We start from the raw sequence: 24066 nt of genomic DNA on the forward strand, positions 1-24066 counted from the left end.
AGGAACTGGAAAGTGGCCACTGTCGGTGAAGCATTACCTGGGTGTGGGAGAGCAGCAGAGGTGAGAGCAGAGCATTCTGGGATGGTCTGCAATGGCTCCCCCTGGTCCTCAGAATAAAGTTGAACCAGCTCACCGTCTACCACACTCCCCATCCCTGTTCGGGTATTTTGCAAAGATCCCTCCCTCCTGGTGGAGGTGGGGACCCTCTCCAAGGAGGAAACATGTTGCAAGACTAGACAGGTGGGACAGCTTTGGGCCACGGTTCGCACCTGCCTAGTGGGCCAAGAGCTTGAGGTTTGGTTTCACTTTCTCTGAGTGAACAGAGGGAAGGAAAGGTTACATCTAGGCCACAGGCAAACACACAGCCAAATTCATCCATTCAAGTCAAGACTTGTAAGCACTTAATCAATGTCTGTCTCCCCGTTAGACTGTAAGTTCCATGGGAGCAGGGTCACATCTCCCTTGTCCATCAGGGATCTTAGCCAGGGCCTGGCACATATAGTCAGCAAGTGTTCAATAGTTGTTGAACGAATGAATGAATGAATATCAACTAACACTTGTTGATTTCTTACTTTGTGCCCGCACTTAACTTGCATCATTCACATTCGGTCTTCATGACAACTCTCTGCAAAAGTGAAAGCTGAGAGATGTTACATAGTTTGCCCAGGGAGTAAAACTGGAGCCCTCTTGCCGTGCATGAATGAACAAGTGTGTAGAGGGCTCTGTCAGTCTGGTGATTTCTGACCCCGGAAGGCGAGCTCAGGACCCTCCAGCCCTCAGGCTGGCACCAACATCATATCCTAAAACCTCTGACTTACTGTCCCATCCAAACCATGTCAAGTGGTGGGATGCCCGCTGGCTGGTGGCTCTGGGCAAGTCGCTTCCCCTCTCTGCGCTTCTGTTTCCAGATCTCTAACATGGGACTGATCATCACTGACCTTATTTACCTCCCAGGATAAAGGAGAGCCAATGTCAAGAAAGTACGTGAAAAAAATGACCAGAAGTGCTTTATAACCAGAAATCCGCGTTTACAGAAGAAATGCGAAAACTCACGTTTCTCCTCAGGAGGACACAGGCAGGGGTTCCCCTACCACTTCCTGGGAGTCAGGGTCCTTCTCAATCTTTAATGTGCATACAAAATTTTTACCTCCTGAGGATACAAATTCTGATTCAGTAGATCTGGAGTGGGGCCTGCAGTCTGCGTTGTTAACGCTCCCAGCTTCGCCCATGCTTTGGTCCTTGGACTGCACTTTGAGTTAGCAGGGGACTGGTGGACAGAGCAAAGGCTTTGGCTTCAGACGGACCTGGGGTGGATCTCAGCAGTGCCTCTTTACAGTGGGAACTCAGAAATTAGTTCACTTCTCTGAACCCCTCTCCTCGACTATAAAGTAGGAGTGATGGTGCCCATCTTATAGATGCAAATATTATAAATCCAAGGACAAATGGCATAATATACGTGAAATGCCTGGCAGATAGCAGGGATTATGTTGGTCATTTCCCTGTACTGGAAAGAAGGGGTGGGGTGGGGGGGTAACTGCAGTTTCTTCCTTTAGTCAATAGAGGTCACCTCTGAATAATTTCGGCTTATGAAAGTGGGGAGCCTATGGCCTCAGAGGACAGTCCAGTCCTGAGTCATTAGGGTTCCTGGTGATCTGCTGCCTAGCACTTCTGAATGATGTCCCTATACTGGGGCAGGGCCACTTCTAGGTCATGGCCTCCAATCTGGTGGGGGAATCAGACCAATCAAAGAATCACAGAAACTAACTGTGTAGGTACATGTGCTAGATGTAGATTCAATATTACAAATCCAGATTTGGTAATTCATTGCTGTGATACAATGAAAAATTTTTCCGTAGGTGTGGAGGAAGGCCAGAGACATTGTAGTCAGGAAGAAGGAAGAAGGCAGACACCCTGTCCCCCGAATTCTTTGTGTTTCCTGAGGGGGCAGTGGGGTGGGGAGGGGGGGAGGAATAGGCACAAGATGCCTATTTGGATATTCTTCCATTAAAAATGAAATTGAAAAAAAAAAAAAAATGAAATTGATGTGTTTCCAGTCCAACATGTAAGAAGCTTGGAAGTGGCCACTCCATCCTAACAACAAGTAAAAAGTTGAACAAACCGAAAAGTCACCTCTTCTTAGATATGTACGATAAGTCAGATTATAAGGCACACCACTGCCCCCAGAATTGGAGAGAGAGTCAGACAAATACAGAGCAGAAACCCACAAGCAGAAACCTCTGGGAGTCAGTGCCAGGGTAAGGAAACCTGAAATGTAATTGATGAATTGCTGGAGGCTCAGTGTGGACAAATCTGAGAAATAAAAACACCAAGGAAGGGCTTCCCTGGTGGCACAGTGGTTAAGAATCCACCTGCCAGTGCAGGGGACACAGGTTCTATCCCTGGTCCGGGAAGATCCCACATGCCACGGAGCAACTAAGCCCGTGAGCCACAACTACTGAGCCTGCGTGCCACAACTACCGAAACCCGTGCGCCTAGAGCCAGGGCTCCGCAATGAGAAGCGACCACAGTTGAGAAGCCCGCGCACCACAATGAAGAGTAGCTCCCGCTCGCTGCAACTAGAGAAAGCCCGCGTGCAGCAATGAAGACCCAGTGCAGCCAAAAAAAAACACCAAGGAACCCAGTCCTATTGGGGGAAGGGAGCATACTTTGTGACTTTGTGGGTTTTACCTGAAGCTCTACCAGGTTCTCATAGTAAACATCAGAAAAAAATCCCTCATGTTTCCAGCAGAGGAGGGTAAAAGGAACCATTTTGAAATGTGCTAGAGCATTCTGTTCTTGTTAACAAGATATGCCCTCAGGAGACACTTAAAATTTAACCAGAGCCTAACCTACTGGGATTTTATCAGAGCCTAACAGACCTATGGGAAGGGAAACACACAACTCCATCCCACTCTAGCCACCCTGGGGGGACTGGAGGGAGAAGGTAAGTGAAGTCCATAGTCCTTCTCTTAGTGAGCCAGTCCATCACAGGCTCACTAAGAGACTGTGATCCAGTCACAGGACTACAGGACACTTCCCCTTCCCTTACACCTTGCAACCTTATTACTAAAGGCCAATCTACAGCAGTTCCTTTTACCTAGTACATTATGTCTGGCTATCAAGAAAAAATTACAAGATATACTAAAAAGGCAAAAAACATAGTTTTAAGAGACAGAGCAAGCATCAGAGCTAGACTCAGATATGGCAGGAGTGTTAGAATTATCAGACCAGGAATTTTAACAACTATGGTTAAGATGCTAAGGGCTCTCATGGATGAAGCAGACAGCCTGCAAGAACAGATAGATGGGCAATGTAAGCAGAGAGATGGAAATTCTAAGAAAGAACCAAAAAGAAATGCTAGAGATAAAAAACACTGTAGGAGAGATGAAGAATGCCTAAACTGTACAGACTGGATACAACTTAGGAAAGAATCTCTGAGCTTCAGGATATCTCAATAGAAACCTCCAAAACTGAAAAGCAAATAGAAAAAAAAAAAAAAGTCTGTGGAAAAACAAAAGGAATAATGTACACAGAATGGGAATATCAGAAGGAAAAGAGAGCAAGGAACAGAAAAATATTTGAAACAATAATGACAGAATTTCCCCCAAATTAATTTCAGGCACCTGATTAATTAATGACAGACCAGGAAGCTCAGAGAACACCCAGCAGGATAAATGCCGAAAAATATGACACCAAGTCATATCATTTTCAAAAACTACAAAAAATCAAAGATAAAGAGAAAGTCCTGAAAGAAGCCAGAGGGAAAAAAATGGCTATAGAGACGCAAAGATTAAGAATTACAAGGGAACTCCTTGGCGGTCCAGTGGTTAGGACTCAGCACTTTCACTGCCAGGGGCTGGGTTCAATCCCTGGTCAGGGAACTAAGATCCCACAAGCCTCACAGTGTGGCCAAAAAAAAAAAAAAAAGAATTACTGTTGACCCTAGAACAGTATGAGGGCTAGGGGCTCCCACCCTACATACTTGAAAATCTCCATATAATTTATAGTCAGCCCTCTGTATCCAAGGTTCCTCCATATCCGCGGTTCTGCATCTAAAGATTCAACCAACTGCAGATCGTGTAGTATCGAAAAAAGTTCACTACATATAGACCCTTGCAGTTCAAACCCATGTTGTTCCAGGGTCAACTGTACATCTGACTTCTCAGAAACTATGCAAGCATGAAGAGAGTTAAGTGAAATATTTTAAATGTTAAGAGAAACCTAGAATTCTATATCCTGTAAAATTATCCTTCAACAGTGAAGGAGAAATACTCTCTCAGACAAACAAAAACTGAGGGAATTTGTTGCCAGTAGACTTGCCTTGAAAGAAGTGTTAAAAGGAGTTCTTTAGAAAGAAGGGAATTTTTTTTTTTTTTGGCCATGCCACCCTGCTCTCGGGATCTTAGTTCCCCAACCAGGGCCCCCTACAGTGGAGCACAGAGTCCTAACCACTGGACCACCGGGGAATTCCTGAGAGAAGGGAAATTAAATGAAGCAGATATCACAATTATAGAGCAAGAAGAGAATGCTTTGAAAAATGAACAAAATGAAAACTAGCACCTAAAAATTAAAAGTATGATTGCCAAATTTAAAAATAAATCAAAAGAAGAGTTAAAGCTAGTTAAGAAAATCCCCTGGAAAGCAGAACAAAGAGACAGAGATGGAGGGAATTCCCTGGCTGTCCAGTGGTTAGGACTCAGTGCTTTCACTGACAAAGAGATGGGAAAGAAGAGAGAAGAAAATTAGAGTTTCAACTCAGATCCAACATCTGACTAGCAGGAGTTCCAGAAATAGAGAAGAGAGAAAATGGGCAGGGGCAGGAAGTGGGAGAGCAGAGAAAGACAGATATTACCAAAGAAATAACTCAAAATTTTGCAGAACTGAAAGATATGAGTCTCCATATTTGAGCCAGTAAACTGAATTTTAAGAGCTGCACACTGGAAATAAAGAGAAAATCTTAGATTTTCTGAGATAGTGGTGGGCAGGGAGGGCATGCTTCTTGGCATCACTGCAAGCGAGAAGATAACACATCAATGCCTTCATAATTTTTGAGTGAAACTTTTCAACCTAGATTTCAGTGCGCAACCAAACCTTCAATCAAGAGTGAGACTGAAGGGGCTTCCCTGGTGGCACAGGGGTTGAGAATCCGCCTGCCAGTGCAGGGAACACGGGTTCAATCCCTGGTCCGGGAAGATCCCACATGCCGCGGAGCAACTAAGCTCCTGCGCCACAACTACTGAGCCTGTGCTCTAGAGCCCGTGAGCCACAACTACTGAGCCCACATGCTGCAACTACTGAAGCCCACGCGCCTAGAGCCCGTGCTCTGCAGCAAGAGAACCCACCACAACGAGAAGCCCGCGCACTGCAATGAAGAGTAGCCCCTGCTTGCCGCAATTAGAGAAAGCCCGCGCGCAGCAACACAGACCCAACACAGCCAAAATAAATAAATAAAATAAATAAATAAATTTTAAAAAAAAGAGTGAGACTGAAATAAAAATATTTCCAAATAAGTAAAGGGTAAATAAATTTACATCCTGTGTAGCCTTTCTCAGAAAGTCACTGGAGAATATGCTTCAGCAAAACAGTTGTAAAGCAAGAAAGTGGAAGGCAAAGCATCCAGGAAACCAAGAATCTACCTCAGAAGAACCAAATGATGGCTTCCAAATAGCAGCTGGGCAGCTGACCAAAATGTGGCCAGTTCAGTTGAAGCAGGAATACGGAGAGCAATCAAAGGAAGGTCTCCAGGGAAAAAATAAAACTAAGAGGTTATCTGACTTGTCTAAGCATTTGGAATAGTTACTGACAGATCTGTTGGAGCATTTGGATAAGTATGTATATAACAAAGCAAATGGGAAAATATGGCCATTATTAACCACAGGAAAAACAAACAAGTTTTACAAAGAAGGAAAGGTAATCATAGTAAACTATCAATACTTTTTTTTTAAAATTTATTTTATTATTTATGTATTTATTTATTTAGGCTGTGCTGGGTCTTAGTTGTGGCATGAGGGATCTTTAGTTGCGGCATGCGAACTCTTAGTTGCCACATGCATGAGGGATCTGGTTCCCCAACCAGGGATCTAACCCAGGCCCCCTACATTGGGAGCAGAGTCTTACTCACTGGACCACCAGGGAAGTACCTAAACTATCAATATGCAGCACAGCAGTGAACAATATTTACATACTCATAATAATGTACATACTGATTATTTAACCCTAAGGGCTGCATTGTGACAGAACCTCATTTTAAAAGCAGAGGAAGGGACTTCAGGGTGCAGGGGTAAGAAAGCTAAATCTTTAATCAATAATTACTGCTTTTAATTTTTAAACCACAAAATAGCAGTATAAGCACATTATCTTAAAATAGTGAGATAAATGCCAAAAGAAACAGCTTAAAAGAGATGCATGTAGGCAACACAACGAGCTAGAGGTGGGCAAAGCTGGGACAAAGGACTGCTGGCATTTGATATGAGCTTTTTTTTAAAAAAAATATTTATTCATTTATTTTTGGCTGTGTTGGGTCTTAGTTGTGGCACGCGGGCTTCTCTCTAGTTGTGGTGCGTGGGCTTAGTTGCTCCGCAGCATGTGGGATCTTAGCTCCCCAATCAGGGATCGAACCCATGTCCCCTGCATTGGAAGGCAGATTCTTAACCACTGGACCATCAGGGAAGTCCTGGATATGAGCTTTTTATTACCACTGGATTTATAAAACAAAATGCATGACTAGTTGGTTTTTTTTTTAACTTACAATTATTTTTATACTTACAATAGCCAAGATATGGAGGCAACCTAAGGGCCCAGTGATAGATGAATGGATAAAGAAGATGTGGTGTACATATTTTATTTATTTATTTATTATATACAATGAAATATTTCTCAGCCATAAAAAAGAATGAAATCTTGCCATTTGTGACAACATGGATGGACCTAGAGGGTATTATGCTAAGTGAAATAAGTCAGACAGAGAAAGACAATATATGATTTCAATTATTTGTGGAATCTTAAAAACAAACAAACAAACACAACAAAACAGAAACAGCATCATAGATACAAAGAACAAACAGGTGGTTGCCAGAGAAGTAGGGTGGGTAGATAAGAAAAATAGGTGGGGGAGATTAAAAGGTACAAACTTTCAGTTACAAAATAAATGAATCATAGGTATGAAATGTACAGTGTGAGGAATACTGTCAATAATTATGTAATATCTTTATATGGTGAAAGATGGTTACTAGATTTATCGTGGTGATCATTTTGAAATGTGTAGAAATATCAAATCACTATATTGTGCATCCGGAAGTAACATAGTGTTTTAGGTCAATTATACTTCAAAAAACAAACTAAATCATAGAAAAAGAGATCATTACCAGAGGCGGGGATCAGGGGAGAGGGAGTTGGATGAAAGTAGTCAAAAGGTACAAACTTCTAGTTATAAGATAAATCAGTACCAGAGATATAATGTATAATATGATAAATATAATTAACACTGTTGCATGTCTATCTATGAAAGTTGTTAGAGGGACTTCCCTGCCTGTCCAGTGGTTAAGACTCTGTACTTCCACTGCAGTGGGCAAGGGTTCAATCCCTGGTCTGGGAACTAAGATCACATATGCCGCAGGGTGTGGTCCAAAAAAAAAAGTTAAAAAAAAGTGATCATAAAACAAAATTTTTTTTTTTTTGCCACACTGCGCAGCATGCAGGATCCTAGTTCCCCAACCAAGGGTCGAACCTGTGCCCCCTGCAGTGGGAGCGTGGAGTCCTAACCACAGGGCCACCAGGGAAGTCCTCAAACATTTTTTTTTAAATAAGAGAAGTAAAAATTGAACGTCTGCTATAGGCCATGTTCGAATTCTAGCTTTGCTGCTTCTCACGAGGCCTTAGGCAGTTAGTTTAACTTTATGGGCCTTGATTTCCTTATCCATACATTACAATACTTGTTGCAGCGAAGACGCTTGGCAGCCTTCTCCATTCTTCAATAAACAATACAACTTGTGAAATAATAAAAAATAAATATATTGGTCTCTGCCCCGTTTCTGGCATAGAGCTCCTAAAACTTCTGTAATTTCCTAAATGATAAGGGTACTTAGGAGCATTTTTTTGTTCTAATATTTGGTCTTGGACCCTGGTTCCTGACACAGACCTCCTAAATCCCTTGGAATTTCCTGGGCAATAGGAGTGTCTTTTGTTCTAATGAGGCAATGATTGGGGGGCTCCTGGATAACTTCAGGATTGGAGCAGGTCACCAGAAAGACCACACACCATGATCAGAAGCTTAGAACTTTCAGCCCCAGCCCCCCAACCTCTGGGAAGGGGAGAGGAACTGGAGATTGAGTTAATGATCAATCATGCCTATGTGATGAAGCCCCCACAGAAATCCTCGCACTACATGGTTGGAAGAGGTTCTGAGTTGGTGGACACATCCACATGCCAGTAGGGTGGTACATCCTGACTCCACAGGGACAGACGCTCCTGCACGTGGGACCCTTCTGAACCTCATCCTATGTACCTCTTCATCCTGGCCATTCATCTGTATCTTTTATAATATCTTTTACAATAAACCAGTAAACGTAAGTAAATGTTCCCCTGAGTTCTGTAAGTCATTCTAGCAAACTACTGACCTCTGAGGTGGGAGTCGTGGGAACCCCAATTTATAGCTGGTCACCAGATTCAAGTGGGGGGAGCTAGACCCACCTCTCCAAGAGAGAAGTGACAAAGAATTTGTGGCCATCTTTATCTACCACATAATCTGGAAAATATACATAAATACTTAGCTCAAAGGGTTGTTACAAAAATTATACTGGATTTATAAAAAATGCCTTGCCTATACTGAGGAATAAACAAATGTTTTATTATCGTAATTCTTTTAAAAAGGTCATATTTAGCATTAAAGGGTGCCTTTTTTTTTTTTTTCTTTTTTCTTTTTGGCCCCATAGCTTGCAGGATCTCAGTTCCCTGACCAGGGATTGAACCCAGGCAATGGCAGTGAAAGCCTGGAATCCTAACCACTAGGTCACCAGGGAACTCCCGGAGGGTACTTTAATTAAGATAGAATTCTTCACTTAGAAGAGTTCACCTCAAGTCTCTCTAAACAGCAAACTCTTCCTGGGAAAGAGGACTTGGGTCATGTGTCATTTCACTGACATCCTACTAGCTAGAACTGCACCATTCATACTCACTGAGGTGTCTTTTGAAGGCCCTACGTGGAGAAAGAGGCTCTTGCTTGGAACGTGACCAGCTCCATCTCCTGGAGGGGCAGTGGTTGGAGCAGGGGCCAATTAAGACGAGATGACCTCCCCTGGGCTTGGCTCTTAATGTCCAAAAATGAGGTTGGGGGAATGAGGAGGTGAGTCCCCGGGCCACTTGTTAGTTTATTCTCCGTGAGATTGCTTCTGTGGTCCCTCCCAGCTCTGGCAGATTATATTGTCCTCTGTCTTTTCCTCCTCAATTCCTTATCCAGGGGTTGTAAATAGAACCCACTGTGTGCTTATCTTTTTTTTTTTTTTTTTTTTTAATTTTTATTTATTTATTTATTTATTTATTTATTTATGGCTGTGTTGGGTCTTCGTCTCTGTGCGAGGGCTTTCTCTAGTTGTGGCAAGCGGGGGCCACTCTTCATCGCGGTGCGCGGGCCTCTCACTATCGCGGCCTCTCTTGTTGCGGAGCACAGGCTCCAGACGCGCAAGCTCAGTAATTGTGGCTCACAGGCCCAGCTGCTCCGTGGCATGTGGGATCTTCCCAGACCAGGGCTCGAACCCGTGTCCCCTGCATTGGCAGGCAGATTCTCAACCACTGCGCCACCAGGGAAGCCCTGCTTATCTTTTAAAAAGAAGAAGGAGGAGAAGGAGAAGAAAGAAAAGAAAGGAAGGAGAGAGAGAGAGCAAGAGGAGAAAAAAGGAAAGAAAAAAAGGAAGAAGAATTTTTAAATTACTTTCGGGCACAGAGCTCCTAAAACCCGTGGAATTTCCTAAGTGATTTAAAGTGTCTTTTGTTATGTTAATGAGATGACGTTTGGACTGCGCCTAAGGTTGGGGGCTGGTTGCCAGGAAACCAACTGTGTTATTAGAGGGTTTGAACGTTCAGTCCCACCCCCTGACCTCCAGGGAGGGGAGAGGGACTGGAGGTTGAATCTGCAGCCTAATGGCCAATGCCTTACTCAACCATGCCGATGGAGAAAAGCCTCTATAAAAACCCGGAGGATGCAGTTCAGAGATTCCAGGTTGGTGAACAGGTGGAGGTGCTGGGAGAGTGCTGTGGTTGGAGAGCATGCATGCTCTATGCCCTTTCCCCATACCTTGCCCTGTGCATCTCTTCCATCTGGCTGTTCTTGTGTTACATCCTTTTACAATTAACTATTCATCTAGTTAAAAAAAAAAAAAAAAAAGAGGGACTTCCCTGGTGGCGCAGTGGTTAAGAATCTGCCTGCCAATGCAGGGGACACGGGTTCGAGCCCTGGTCCGGGAAGTTCCCACACGCCACAGAGCAACTAAGCCCATGCGCCACAACTACTGAGCCTGCGCTCTAGAGCCTGCGAGCCACAACGACTGAAGCCCGTGCACCTAGAGCCAGTGCTCTGCAACAAGAGAAGCCACTGCAATGAAAAGCCCACGCACCGCAACAAAGAGTAGCCCCCTCTCGCCACAACTAGAGAAAGCCCACGTGCAGCAACGAAGACTCAACACAGCCAAAAAAGAAAAAAAAAAAAGAAATTTTAAGTTAAGAGCAATGACAGAAATCTGGATGTCCAGCTTCTCTGAGAAATTGGCATGTCTAGCAACACTGTCCTCCATCCTGTTTGGAAACCACCAGCTAGAGCTGGGTTTCCGTATAGTACCAACCTGGCAGCTTCTTTCACATATGTTCTCTGCCTGGCACCTGGGGATATCTGGGTTTTGGAGCCCTGCAATTAACCTTGAACCAAATCAGCCAATCCCAGCCCATTCCAGATGCTACCCTGCAACCCAGCATCTGCCCTGAGGTTCTGAAATGCCAGCGGCTGAGCAGGTGCCAGCACCAGAGCCAGCTGTCCTACCAGCCTCTGCCCAGAAGCTCAGGCTGACAAAGGGAATGGGACTGGCCAGGAACACTAGCCAGGACTGTGTAGGGAATGAAGTGAGAAAGATGTAGCCTCCCAGCTATACCATAAACTTTGGCTGTTCTCGGACCCCAACATCCTCCCTGCTTGTCTGGCTGCTTATGGTTAACAGAAGGCCAGGGAGACGCTGACTCTGCCTTCTTTTGAGCCAAGGCCCTGGGGCACCATGTATATTAGTATAAGGGAGGCTTCTGGGTGCTATGCTATTTTGCTGGACCTCAAGTAACCAGAACCAGCAACCAACCATTCTGCTTAACTGAATTCCTGATTAACATGTATATCCCTAACCTGTATATCCTTAATGTTTAAAATTAAAAATTCCAAAATGCGTTAGGAATCCTTTCTTCTTTAGCAAAGAACATCTCATAAATACAACATATCTGAATCTTTCTTTGGGGACTTAAGGTCTGCCAGAGAGCTTCTTTACTTCCTTCTCTTCTTCCTTCCTTTCCTCCACAAGTTGTTTTTAAGCATCTATGATGCTTAAAAGTGTCACTCCCTGTTTAGGCTTGAGGACAGAGAGGTGCAGATAGCTGGCTGGAGTGGGTATTAACTAAAGAATATTCCTGAGACGCCACCACTGGTGGCCCAGTGGTTAAGACTCCATGCTCCCAATAAAGGGGGCTCGGGTTCAATCCCTGATCAGGGAACTAGATCCCGCACGCGGCAACTAAAGATCCTGCACGCTGCAAAGAAGGTCCCGCGTGCCACAACTAAGACCCGGTGCAACCAAATAAATAAATAAATAAATATTGAAAAAAAAAAAGAATATTCCTGAGAAATTGCCTTCATCGACTAAATTCTGAATCCTAGTCTGTTTCCTGTGGATTTTTTTTTTTTTTTTACTATTCTGAGTAGAAAGCTCAGGAAAAAAAAAAAATCAACCTAATTGTGAGCTCTGGGTAGCCAAGTTCAAATCAATCAAGGTTTAACGGAGCAGGGCTGGGGCACGGGGAGACCCCAGATAATCAGAATAGAGCACAGGGCTGGAATTGGAGAGGTCTGAATTTGAGTCCTGGTTTTACCACATTCAGTTGGCAGGATCTTATATTCCCAAACTTTATTGAGCATTTACTATGCACTTGGCACTGTGTTCAACACATCCCATGCATTATCTCACTTGATAAGCGAACTCTAAAGTCACTGCCTAAGAAATCACAGGAGAGGCACTTTACCTCCCTGAGCCTGAATTTCTACATCTGCAAAATGGAAACAAAAATAGCATCTGACAGGTTTGTTGGGTGGATTAGGGTGGATTAAGTGAGCTCGGTGTTGGAAAGTCCTCAGCGCTGGGCCTGGGCCAGGGTGTGTGCACAGCAGGTGTGGCAGCCAGGACAGGCCACTCCAAATGCATGCTGCCAAGGTGCTCTGCTGGGTAGTCAGGTTTTGGTTTTGATTCTTTCTTTCTTTATTAAAATCTTATCCCCCTTATTCTTCTTCTTCTTTTTTTTTTTTTTGTCATTTTAAAGGGACTTTACGCTCCAGTTTGGCTGGGCTTCACTGCTTTCATTGAATCCCAGACACAGCTGCTCCCAGCCTACGAGGATCTTGCCTGCCAGGAGCTAAAACCTAACTTCACACAGTTTAATTAAGAGGATAGAAGACTGGAAATTCCCTGGTGGTCCAGGGGTTAGGGCTCCACATTTCCACTGCAGAGGGCACAGGTTCCATCCCTGGTCTGGGAAATAAGATCCCACAAACCACTCGGCGTGGCCAAAAAATAATAATAATTAAATTAAATTAAATCAAAAAAAAAAAAAGAAAAAAAGAAATCTTCCAAGGCCCACTCCAGTGCTAAATGAGTGCTCCATCTCTTCACTGCTTGCCTGCCCTCAACAGGGTACAGGCAGTAAGGAAAGAGTCACTGTTAGTCCAAACGACGACTTGCTGTGCATCCCCACGCAGGTTTCTTTCCCTCTCAGGGCCTCAGGTTTCCTTCCTCTATAGTGGGAGGGTTGCAGCACATGACTGCTGAGGTCCTTCTGACTCGGGAACCCTGTGGTTTCAGCTGGAGTTTGCCACTAACTGTCCTGCAAACCCCTCCCAACCCCCAAGCCATCACATATGGCCGACAGGGCTGAAGCCAGGCCAGGAATCAGCGGTAAGAAATGGAGCAGCGTGAGCCCTCAGTGAGGACCCCAGAAAACAAAGGGAGGGACTTCCCTGGTGGCGCAGTGGTTGAGAATCCGCCTGCCAATGCAGGGGACACGGGTTCAAGCCCTGGTCTGGGAAGATCCCACATGCCGCAGAGCAACTAAGCCCGTGCACCACAACTACTGAGCCTGCGCTCTAGAGCCCACGAGCCACAACTACTGAAGCCCACGTGCCACAACTACTGAGCCCGTGTGCCTAGAGCCTGTGCTCTGCAACAAGAGAAGCCACTGTGGTGAGAAGCCCGCGCACTGCAACAAAGAGTAGCCCCTGCTCTCCACAACTAGAGAAAGCCCGCGCGCATCAATGAAGACCCAACGCAGCCAAAAATAAATAAATAAATAAATTAAAAAAACAAACAAACAAAAACAAACAAACAAAGGGAAGCCAACCTTTCCACGCCAACACAGGGCTCCTGTCGGGGGGAAGAGGAAGGAAGGCCCACTTCCAAGCAGCTGGGCCATTTCCTGGCCACAGGATCTGCCACATCATTTGTGGGGCCCTTGTGCAAAAGTTATTAAGAATTCAAGACAGTGACAGCAGACCAGTCAACCAAGAGTGGGGACTTCTAAACACAAGGCCCTGTGTGACTGCACAGACCACATGTCCATGAAGCTGGCCTGCCTGGAAACCCTGGGACACGGTGCCAGAAGATCACTTCCTCTTTCTCCTGCAGGTTTGTGGACTCCCAAGGGAATCCCTCACTGGACCATCTGATGCGCTAGTTGAATGGCAGTCAGGGCTGGAGTTCCACTGAGGGAATTCTGGCTGAGGTGGGCCCGGCTGGGTGAGGCAGGGGCTTCCTGGGAGCAGTGTTGGGGTGGGGCAGGAGGGATGAAGGCCACCTGGTCTACTTTTTCCTTGATGATCTAAGCCAGAGCTATAGTGAAGTTCCCTAAGGAGCCCTGCTCGATCTAGTGCCAGGTGGTGAGGGTTGGAGAACTAGACTCAGGCCTTCAGAGCCAGAAACTCTGGGAGAGCAACAGAACAGCCAGCAGCTCAATGTGGTGGAAAGAACGCTGGACTTAGATTCAGGAGGCATGAACTGTAGTTGGTGTCACCTTGGGCCGGTCACTCCACCTCTCTGAGTCCCAGTATTTTCACCGATCAATTGCCTTATGGACTTTTTAGCATCAGGTGAGTAAAATTCCATGGAAAGCAAACCATCCTGAGCATGACTAAAAGGTGCAGGGTCAGTTCACATGCTGCGATAAGACAGAGGTGGTTCAAGCCCCATCCCCAACACCTCCCAGCTGCGGGAACTTGGACGAGTTACTTAACCTCTCTCTGCAGGTCTCAGTGAAAGGGACGACAATAATATTAGTATTGTGAAGATTTAGATCATTCAGGAGAAGTGTAGCATAATATGTGCCTTGGAAACAGACTGACTAGTTCAAATGTGGGCTCTGCCATATACTAGCTATATGGCTTTAGGTGAATAAACCTGGTTGGGCCTCAGTTTTCTCATCTGAGAAATGGGAATAATAAAAGAACCTACTTCATGGGAATTCCCTGGCAGTCCAGTGGTTAGGACTCCACGCTTTCACTGCCGAGGGCCTGGGATCAGTCCCTGGTCAGGGAACTAGGATCCTGCAAGCTGCGCGGTGCGGCCTAAAAAAAAAAAAAAAAAAAGAACCTACTTCAAAGGCTGCTGTGAGGAATAGGAGCAATTCCCATAGAGTACTTAGCACAGTAGCTGGCAGACAAGTTGTCTCTCGACAAAAGGGAACAGGGAACAGGGCCAGCAAGGAGCAGATCTGGGGTTCAGGAAGAAGCTCCATGGCAAAGTTTGGCCTTAAATGGGAATACCCTCTGTTGCTCAGGTGGTGGAAGGATTCTCTCTAGGGAAGGTTTGGAGAGGCTAGAAGAAAGAGGGCTTCCCTAGCCTCCCCTGTGGAATGCCAGCCCAGGGGATGTCCTGGAGCCACCTTCTCCTGGACTGCAGCATCCACCTATGCCCCTCTCTGGCTGCCACCTTGTTAGGAGGCATGGGCAAAGCCCCACGACCACTGCGTTCAGCCCTGTGGGTGCCCTTGGCCCCTGCAGCCCAAAGGACACGCACACATCTCCCTCCTCCCTATAGAGGGAACGCTGACGGATCCCTCTAGACGAACCCACACAGCTGGAACCTGGTGGCCAATGGTCTGGACCTGGAGTCCCCGCTGGTGCGGGTTCCTCCTACTCTCTCAGCCAGAACTACCAGACCAATGACCAACAGGTGGGTGGCTGCACCACTCAAGGTGGGGACAGGGAAGACGGAAGGAAGGGGAAGGAAAGGAAGAAGGGCAAGAAGGCTAGATGGAGGTAGAGGGAGGACAAGAGGACGGGAGCTGGAGGAAGAAAGGAAATGCCTTCTGTCTCAGACAAGAGGCTGCAAACTGTGGCCTGTGAGCTGCAGCCATTCAGCCCGTGGACATCTTTTCCTTGCCCTGCCTATTAGAGGGAAGAAAACTTGAATTTTGGTTGCCACTGTTTACATAATTGAGAGATTTCACTTAAAAATTCAGACTTGTGACTTCTGTTGAAAAGTCAACTCTGAGCCTGCATTTGCTCCTAGTAACTACCTTTCTGGAGCTGAGGCGCAGCAAGGGTGAGTGGCTGTAGAAGACCCTGTGCTCTCCAGTTTACCACTGTCCCCACCAGGCCCTGTTGCCTGACACCCGTCTGCTTCACCCATTCATGTTTTCTGCCTAGTTCTTGCAGGCAGTAGGTTTGTGGCCCCTGCTTTCGAATCAAAGAATGCCAAACCTCACCCTGGGGGGGTTGACAGAGAAAGGATAATAATGCCTCCCTTCTGTATACAGGGCAAGCTGGACAGTATCGTGGTTAAGAGTCAGACTGCCAGGTTCAAATCCCAGTTCTGCCATTTCCCGGCTATCTGACCTTGGGCAAGTTCCTTTAAATATCCTGTGCCTCAGTTTCCTCATCTGTGACATCGGATGCTAATAACAGTACCTATCCCATAGGGTCGTGCAAAAGATTAAGGAAGGGAATACACACAAATGACTAGAATATTGAAAACGCTCAGTGTCAGCTATCATGATCATCATCCCTGAGGCTGTCGCAGAGATCAGACTGTACACGAAGAGATACTTTGTGAGCCTCTGGGAACTGAACAAAGATGAGGGATTTATCAGTTGGGCCAGAGGAAGCCTGAGCCAGCTTCGAAGCAGGCGGTGACCAGGCAGCTGACTCTGCAAGCTACTCTTTGTGTGACCGTGGGCAAGTCACTCACCTTTCCTGAACCTGAGTTTCCCCACCTATGAATTTAAGGAGCCAGACAAAATGATCTCTGGACCCTCATTTTCTTTTTTTATTTAATTTATTTTTGGCTGTGTTGGGTCTTTGTTGCTGTGCGTGGGCTTTCTCTGGTTGTGGCGAGCGGGGGCTACTCTTCATTGCGGTGCGCAGGCTTCTCATTGCGGTGGCTTCTCTTGTTGCAGAGCATGGGCTCTAAGCGTACAGGCTTCAGTAGTTGTGGCACGCGGGCTCAGTAGTTGTGGCTCGCGGGCTCTAGAGCGCAGGCTCAGTAGTTGTGGCGCACGGGCTTAGTTGCTCCATGGCATGTGGGATCTTCCCGTACCAGGGCTTGAATCCGTGTCCCCTGCATTGGCAGGTGGATTCTTAAGCAGTGAGCCACCAGGGAAGTCCCTGGACCCTCATTTTCTTTTTCTTTTTTTTCTTTTGGACCTTCATTTTCTTTTTTTTTCTTTCTTTCTTTTTTTTTTTTCGGCCGTACACACAGCTTGCGGGATCTTAGTTCCCAGACCAGGGATTGAACCTGGGCTCTGGCAGTGAAAGTGCAGAGTCCTAACCACTGGATCTCCAGCGAATTCCCTGGACCTTCGTTTTCTAATCTGAAATTGAATGCAACGATCTTCTTCTCAGTAATTTACTGTGTGCCAGGTACAGTGCTACACATGGGGGAAACAGCAGTGAAGGAGGTGGTCCAGTCCCTCCTCATGGAGCTTACAGTCTAGGGCAGAAGCAGACATCAAACTAGTCATTACAAGTGTGAGGAATATGGCAAAAGAGGAGCTAGAAGGGATGGGGAAGCACAGAGCAGGGAGATGTACATCACCCTTGGCCTCAGGGAACAAAGCCCAGTGATTGTGGAGGAAAGAGTCTACTCACAGAGTGTGAGCAGGGACCAAAGGCTTGGAGATAGCGAAAGCTGATGCCTGAGAGGCTGGAGCATTATGTTTAAGAGGGAGGGTGACAGGAACTTCCCTGGCGGTCCAGTGGTTAAGACTCCACGCTTCCAGTGCAGGGGGTGCAGGTTCGATCCCTAGTCAGGGAACTAAGCATGTCACGCGGTGTGGCCAAAAGATAAAAACAAAAAACAAAACAAAAAAAAGAGGGAGAATGGGGCTGGTGAGCTGTGCAGGGCCTGACTACTGAAAGTCTCATAAGCCCCATTAGGATTAAGGGTGACAGGAACCTCTGAAGAGTGTGAAGCCCTGGACTGCCTGGATCACACCAGCTCTGCCATGTTAAAGAGAAAGGGAGAATGGACCAGAGAGGGTAAGAGGGGAGCTCAGGGAGATCAGCAAAATGTGCAAATGAGTATATGATCTCTTCTCACCCTTTGGCTGGGGCAGGGGAGCCTGTCTGTGATTCCTTCCCACCTTGACCCCCACCTTGGGCCCCACTTCCTCTCCGTTCAGGTGGCTTCTGACAACTGCCAAGCACTGCTGAATTTCTTTGAAAAGCTCCCCACTTTTGCCAGCCATGACGTATGTGTCTTTGGAGAAAGGTATGAGAGTATATATGTGTCCCCCCACCCCAAGTGCACAAATTGTCAAGGGTCCATTTTCCATCAACTTCAAGGTAAGTCTCAGGTCCTTGGCTGCTAAACAGGAGCAAAAAGCCAGCACTGCCCAGTAATCTTTATCCTGTCCTTCACTCTTCAAATATTCTTTGAGCACCCAGCCTAGCACAGACTGGAATACAGTGGTGACCAAGACAGTCTCTGCCTTCTAGGTGGGGGAAAAATAGGCAATAAGTGTACACACACATATAAACAAGGTCATTTCAGAGAATGCTAAGCGCTGTGAAGGACTGCTTTAGACATCATAGCTGGGAAACCTTCCTAAGAAGGAGACAAGTGAGCTGAATGACAAGAAGAAGGCACGAGAAGAGCCTCAAGAAAAGTGGTCCAGGCAGAGAGAAAAATAAGTGCAAGGCTGCGGCAGAATCACCCAGGTGGAAAGAAGGCCTCTGTGGCTGGAGCCGAGTGAGCAGGGGCACACGGTGGAGCGCCACTGGACGGATGAACGGGATCTTGGGGCCTTGTAAGCCATGGTAAGGATGCTCTAGGAAGCCACTGGAGGGGTTTTAGCAGGAGGATGGATTGCGGGGGTCGGGGGAGAGAAGGAAGGAAACCAGTAGGGCCTGTTCCGGTGGTCCAGGCAGAGATGACGGTGACACAGGGACTAGAATGAGAGCACTGGAGGTGGAGATCAATAGAAAGATTCGGGATATATCTGGAACCAGAGATCAACCTCTGACCTTGATCTCTATCCCCTCTGGCCTGTCTCCCCATCTGTACATAAGGCTAATCTGAGACATCAGCTGCTCTGAGATGCTGAGTATGGTTCTGTGTTAATCCTGCACGAGGCAGTATAGCCAAGACAGTAAGAGTGTAGACCTGGAAATGGTACTAACCTGGGTTTGAACCCTGGCTCTGCCACTGATTGGCTGTGTGGCCTTGAGCAAGCTCTTTAGCCTCTCTGTGTCTCAGTTTGCTCATCTGTAAAATGGGAATGCACAAAAAAAAAGAAAAGGAAATGAATTCCCTGGTGGTCCAGTGGTTAGGACTCTGCCCTTTCACTGCCAAGGGCGCGGGTTCAATCCCTGGTCGGGGAACTAAAATCCTCGCAAGCCATGCAGTGCGACCACCCCCCCCCCCAAAAAAAAATAGGGGATGCACACAATAGTACCTGCTTCACAGGATTAGGGGACAATGAATATACAGGGCTCAGAGCAGGGCCTAGCACTCAAGCTTAGCCATTATCACTGTTACCATCAGGAGGGGCTTTTCAGCACTTATTTGTGTCTTCTGGTATCAGGGCTTTGGAATGGGAAAGGAAATGAGCAACTACCAGCTGGGTGATGCTCCTCTGATAGAGTATGGTTACTACCATGGCCTCATTGGCAATGAGTAAGTCCTGTTTCCTTCTAGTCCTTGGCATGTGTACTTTTGAGGCAGCTGGCTCTCTGTCATCCTTAGGCCAGAGGCAGATGATGCCACCAGGCAGGCCAGTTTAGATTGATCAGAGGTAATTAATATGGCAGGAAATGGAGTAACTGCCCTGGGAGTGGAGGTGAGCCCAGGTGGCCACACCCTCACTGCCTGATTCCAGGTCAGTCCACAGCCTCTGGACTTCCCTCAACACCTACTACTGCTCTGCTTTTATACCACAGAGGACAACTGCTTCAATGGGGTGAGTCACCCCTCTCCTCGGTGAGGGTTGGAAAGAGGGCCCCTCTCTCCTCCTCAGCTGGTGGGAGAGCAAAGGAAAAGAGCTCAGAACCCCAGTGCACAGAGCTGTTCTTACACACACATACACACACAGAGCATACCCCCCAATCAGTTTACAGCAACCCTGTGAGGCAGGCAGATTAGTGGGACTCACATGGGGATTTAAAAATTCTTATTTCTAGAGGTTGGGGAAATTTCTGAAGATGGTCGAAAGGTACAAACTTCCAGTTATAAGATAAATAAGGGCACGTCCCTGGTGGCGCAGTGGTTAAGAATCCGCCTGCCATTGCAGGGGACATGGGTTCGAGCCCTGGTCCGGGAAGATCCCACAGGCCACGGAGCAACTAAGCCTGTGCAACACAACTACTGAGCCTGCACTCTAGAGCACGCAAGCCACAACTACTGAGCCCTCGTGCCACAACTACTGAAGCCTGCATGCCTAGAGCCTGTGCTCTGCAACAAGAGAAGCTAATGCAATGAGGAGCACACACACCGCAAGGAAGAGTAGCCCCTGCTCGCAGTAACTAGAGAAAGCCTGTGTGCAGCAACGAAGACCCAAGGCAGCCAAAAATAAAATAAATAAAATAAATAAATTTATATATATAAAAAAAGATAAATAAGTCCTGGGGATGTAATGTACAGCATGGTGACTATAATTAATAATAGTGTTCTGTATATTTGAAAGTTGCTAGGAGAGTAGATCTCAAAAATTCTCATCACAAGAAAAAAAAACTGTAACTATGTGAGGTAATGGATATTAACTAAACTTATTGTGGTAATCATTTTGCAATATATACATATGTCAAATCATTATGGTGTATACCTTAAACTAATACAATGTTGTATCAATTATATCTCAATAAAACTAGAAAAAAATGTAAATACATAAAAAATAAAATGTAAAACATTTTTTTCCTTGTTTCTCATTGCTTTTAAATTGCAAATACAATATGCTGTCCTCATTTAAAAATTCAGGCAATATTTCCTCCTTATTTTACAGGACAACAAACTACCCCAACGCCTTCCAAACAGTAAGGGGCAGACTGTGGACTAGAATTCAGGTTTTTTGTGTCCAAGGACAGGGTTTCTCCCCTGGGCTGTGTGGTCTCCCCATAGGGCCTCCAACTCTGCCCCCTACCCTGCCCTAATCCAGAAGAAACCTACAAAGGCCTTGGCAAAACACTTAGCAGATAGGCCCTGATCCACATCAGAGATAACATTTTCTCTGACACAGGAGATAGGACTGTCCACAGTTCCTCCCCCCAGTATTTGCTGTCACACCACTCCTGTCTCTTCCTCCCAAGAGGGTGTGCATATCTGAATGCAAATGATGCAAATCTGAGTGCAAACTTCAGCACTCTATGATTTTTTTAAACCAAATAAACAGCAGGAGGTCTCACGGGGAATGACAACTCTGAGGGGATGACCTTCCCAGAGCAGTGTTTCTGCCTCTGCTCCCGGGGCTGGTGCTGGGCCCTCAAGGTTCTGATTAGCCATTGCCAGAACCCAAAATGGCAAATGCCTCACATTTTCCTTTGACCCTTGACAAAGGGTTATTGTACACAGCGAGCAATCATGGCTCACCAAATTTTGATTTTCAAATTAGATTACTGGGCAATCTAACTCCAGATTTCTGCCAAGGGTTTGCCTGCCATGCAGCCTTGCAAAGTTCCTGCTGTGCATGCCCACGTGGAGATAGTGGAATACCACTAGGAGTAGGCATGCATGAGAAAAGAGGACCACAGAGCCTTTGGCCCTATCTAAACGGGGTCAAAACTTAAAAAAAAAAACTTAACTTAAAAAAAAAACAACCGTGGATCCTGGCCTCCAGAGCATAATCCAGCCCACCGACTTGGTGGCACTGGTTTACAATTGGTAGCTCTCTCCCACGAGGAGGGTAGCAGCAGTGCCCTCAGCTCCCTGTGCTATGGCATGGATGTGTCCCCCCGGGTCAGCTCCAAGACTGCCTCCCAACCCAAGAGGCCAGAGGGCACAGGCTCAGTCCCTCATGCTTTGCTGGCCGTTTTCACCATGTTAGGTGTCCCAGTCAACAGACCCTGTGCCTGAAAGAGTAGCAAATTGTGTTTTTACCCTCAACCCTGGAAAGTCCTTGGACTGATTCCTCTCTGCAGGTCCTGGAAGCTTATGGTATGATTCAGGGCATTGCCCTCAACATCTGCAACCTCTACTCACCCTGCTGAGGGACACATGGCTACCAGGGGCCTTACGCTGCTGACATGAGCAACCTCTTCTGAAGATACCAGGTCAACGTGGCCACCCCAGTAACTGGTTGGTGAGGTGGGATGGGAGACGGTGAGTGCTGTGCCCTGTAGTCTGGAGATAATTATTAGAGGTAATGCTTCTCTCCACCTTTGCAACTAGTCCAATCCACCATCATCTCTTTTTTTTTTTTGTGCGAGGGCTTTCTCTAGTTGTGGCAAGCGGGGGCCACTCTTCATCGCGGTGCACGGGCCTCTCACTATCGCGGCCTCTCTTGCTGCGGAGCACAGGCTCCAGACGCGCAGGCTCAGTAATTGTGGCTCACGGGCCCAGCTGCTCCGCGGCACGTGGGATCCTCCCAGACCAGGGCTTGAACCCGTGTCCCCTGCATTGGCAGGCAGATTCTCAACCACTGCGCCACCAGGGAAGCCCCACCATCATCTCTTGCCTGGACTATTACATCCTTCTAATTTGAAGATTCCTGCTGCGCCCCACCCCTTTGCTCTCCTGTACTCTTCTTCTTGCAGTAACCTTTTAAAACTAAGGTCAGCTCACATCCTCAGCTCAAAATCTTCTATGGCTTCTCTTCTTACTAGGATGAAAGCCAAAGTCCTCACCTAGCATGGCTGGCAGGGCCCCACAATTCTGGCTCCTCTCTGACCTCTTTTTCTGCTACTCCTCCTCTCCCACTGCTCAGCCTCAGCTACAGACTCACCAACCTTCAGCCTCAGGGACTTTGTACTTTCTGGTCTCCTGCCTGGAACCCTCTGCCACCAGATGTCTGTGTGGTTTCCTCCCTCACTTCTTTCGGGTCTCTGCTCAGATCCTTTATCAGAGAGGTCTCCCCAAACAAAAAGAGCTGCCCACCTCCCCAGCCTTCCCACCTCTGTCACTCCAGCACCTTATTCTGCTCCATTTCTTTTCATAGCACTTAGACTGCTTAACATTATTTCCTTAGTATTATTGTTTATCACAACCCCCTGTTTAAATGCAAGATCAATGACTGCAGGAACTTTGCTTTTTTGCTGCTATATTCCCAACACCTGGCACATAGCAGGCACTTAAAAACTATTTGTTCGGGGGACTTCCCTGGTGGCACAGTGGTTAAGAATCCACCTGCCAATTCAGGGGACACGAGTTCAATCCTTGCAACTAAGCCCGTGTGCCACAACTACTGAGCCTGCGCTCTACAGCCCGTGAGCCACGACTACTGAAGCCTGCGCGCCTAGAGCCCGTGCTCTGCAACAAGAGAAGCCACCACAATAAGAAGCCTGTGCACTGCAACAAAGAGTAGTCCCCGCTCGCCACAACTACAGAAAGCCCGTGTGTACAAACGAAGACCAACGCAATCAAAAATAATAAATAAATAAATTTGATTCTTTAAAAAAACAAAACAAAACAATTTGTTGGGGACTTCCCTGGTGGTGCAGTGGATAAAACTCCACGCTCTCAATGCAGGGGACCTGGGTTCGATCCCTGGTTAGGGAACTAGATCCCACATGCATGCTGTAACTAAGAGTTCGCATGCCACAACTAAGGAGCCTGCCTGCTGCAAGTAAGACCTGGTGCAACCAAATAAATAGATAAATATTTTTTAAAAAAAGCTTACCTAGGGCAGCCTTGGACTGTGGACAGCATGGTCTGAGCCTGAAAGAGATCAGAATGTGGGGTGCTCAGGATGGTGGGAATGGGGGGACAGGCAGCACTTCCCCAGGGTCCCCTGACCAGGACAGGTGTGTCCTTGGAATCCTTACTTCCTGGGACTATCATGTGGTGATGGTGAGAGAGGAAGACGTGCAGAGTGGCCTGGCTGCCCTCCTCTCTCTAACCTGCCTTCTCCAGATAACTCTCCCTGACGACTCCCATTTGGAGTACAGGGTGGACCAGGGGCTGCTGCGGAAGTCAGAACAGTTCCAGACAGAAAGGGCTTTGAGATCATCTAGGCCAACTCTTCTGTTTTACAGAAGAGGATTCTAGAGAGAGAGAAAGACTTAGTCTGCATGGGAAGGGGATGAGCAGAATTACAGAAGGGGCTCAGGGCTGTAGAGCATGGGACGAGCTTGTGGGATCCCCAAATAGCATCTCTATGAGGTTCACCAAGTATTGGGGGACTGGCATGGAA

At 46.8% G+C, this 24066-nt stretch overlaps 1 long non-coding RNA gene across 2 annotated transcripts in view; it reads right to left on the bottom strand.

Moving 5' to 3' along the window:
• LOC103011636 (uncharacterized) overlaps window positions 1-24066 on the bottom strand; it is a 44771-nt gene that overhangs the window by 11814 nt on the left and 8891 nt on the right. The window contains exons 2-4 of one of the 2 annotated variants that reach the window (XR_009006129.1): window positions 23554-23591; window positions 18908-18992; window positions 14739-14851 (exon numbers count right to left, since the gene is read on the bottom strand). This is a non-coding gene — a long non-coding RNA (uncharacterized LOC103011636). Of the gene's footprint in view, window positions 1-14738; window positions 14852-16582; window positions 17217-18907; window positions 18993-23553; window positions 23592-24066 lie in introns of those variants that run through there. The other variant, XR_452534.2, reaches the window with a different exon arrangement.

This window comes from Balaenoptera acutorostrata, chromosome 19, assembly GCF_949987535.1.
Source record: "Balaenoptera acutorostrata chromosome 19, mBalAcu1.1, whole genome shotgun sequence".
NCBI classification, from domain to species: domain Eukaryota; kingdom Metazoa; phylum Chordata; class Mammalia; order Artiodactyla; family Balaenopteridae; genus Balaenoptera; species Balaenoptera acutorostrata.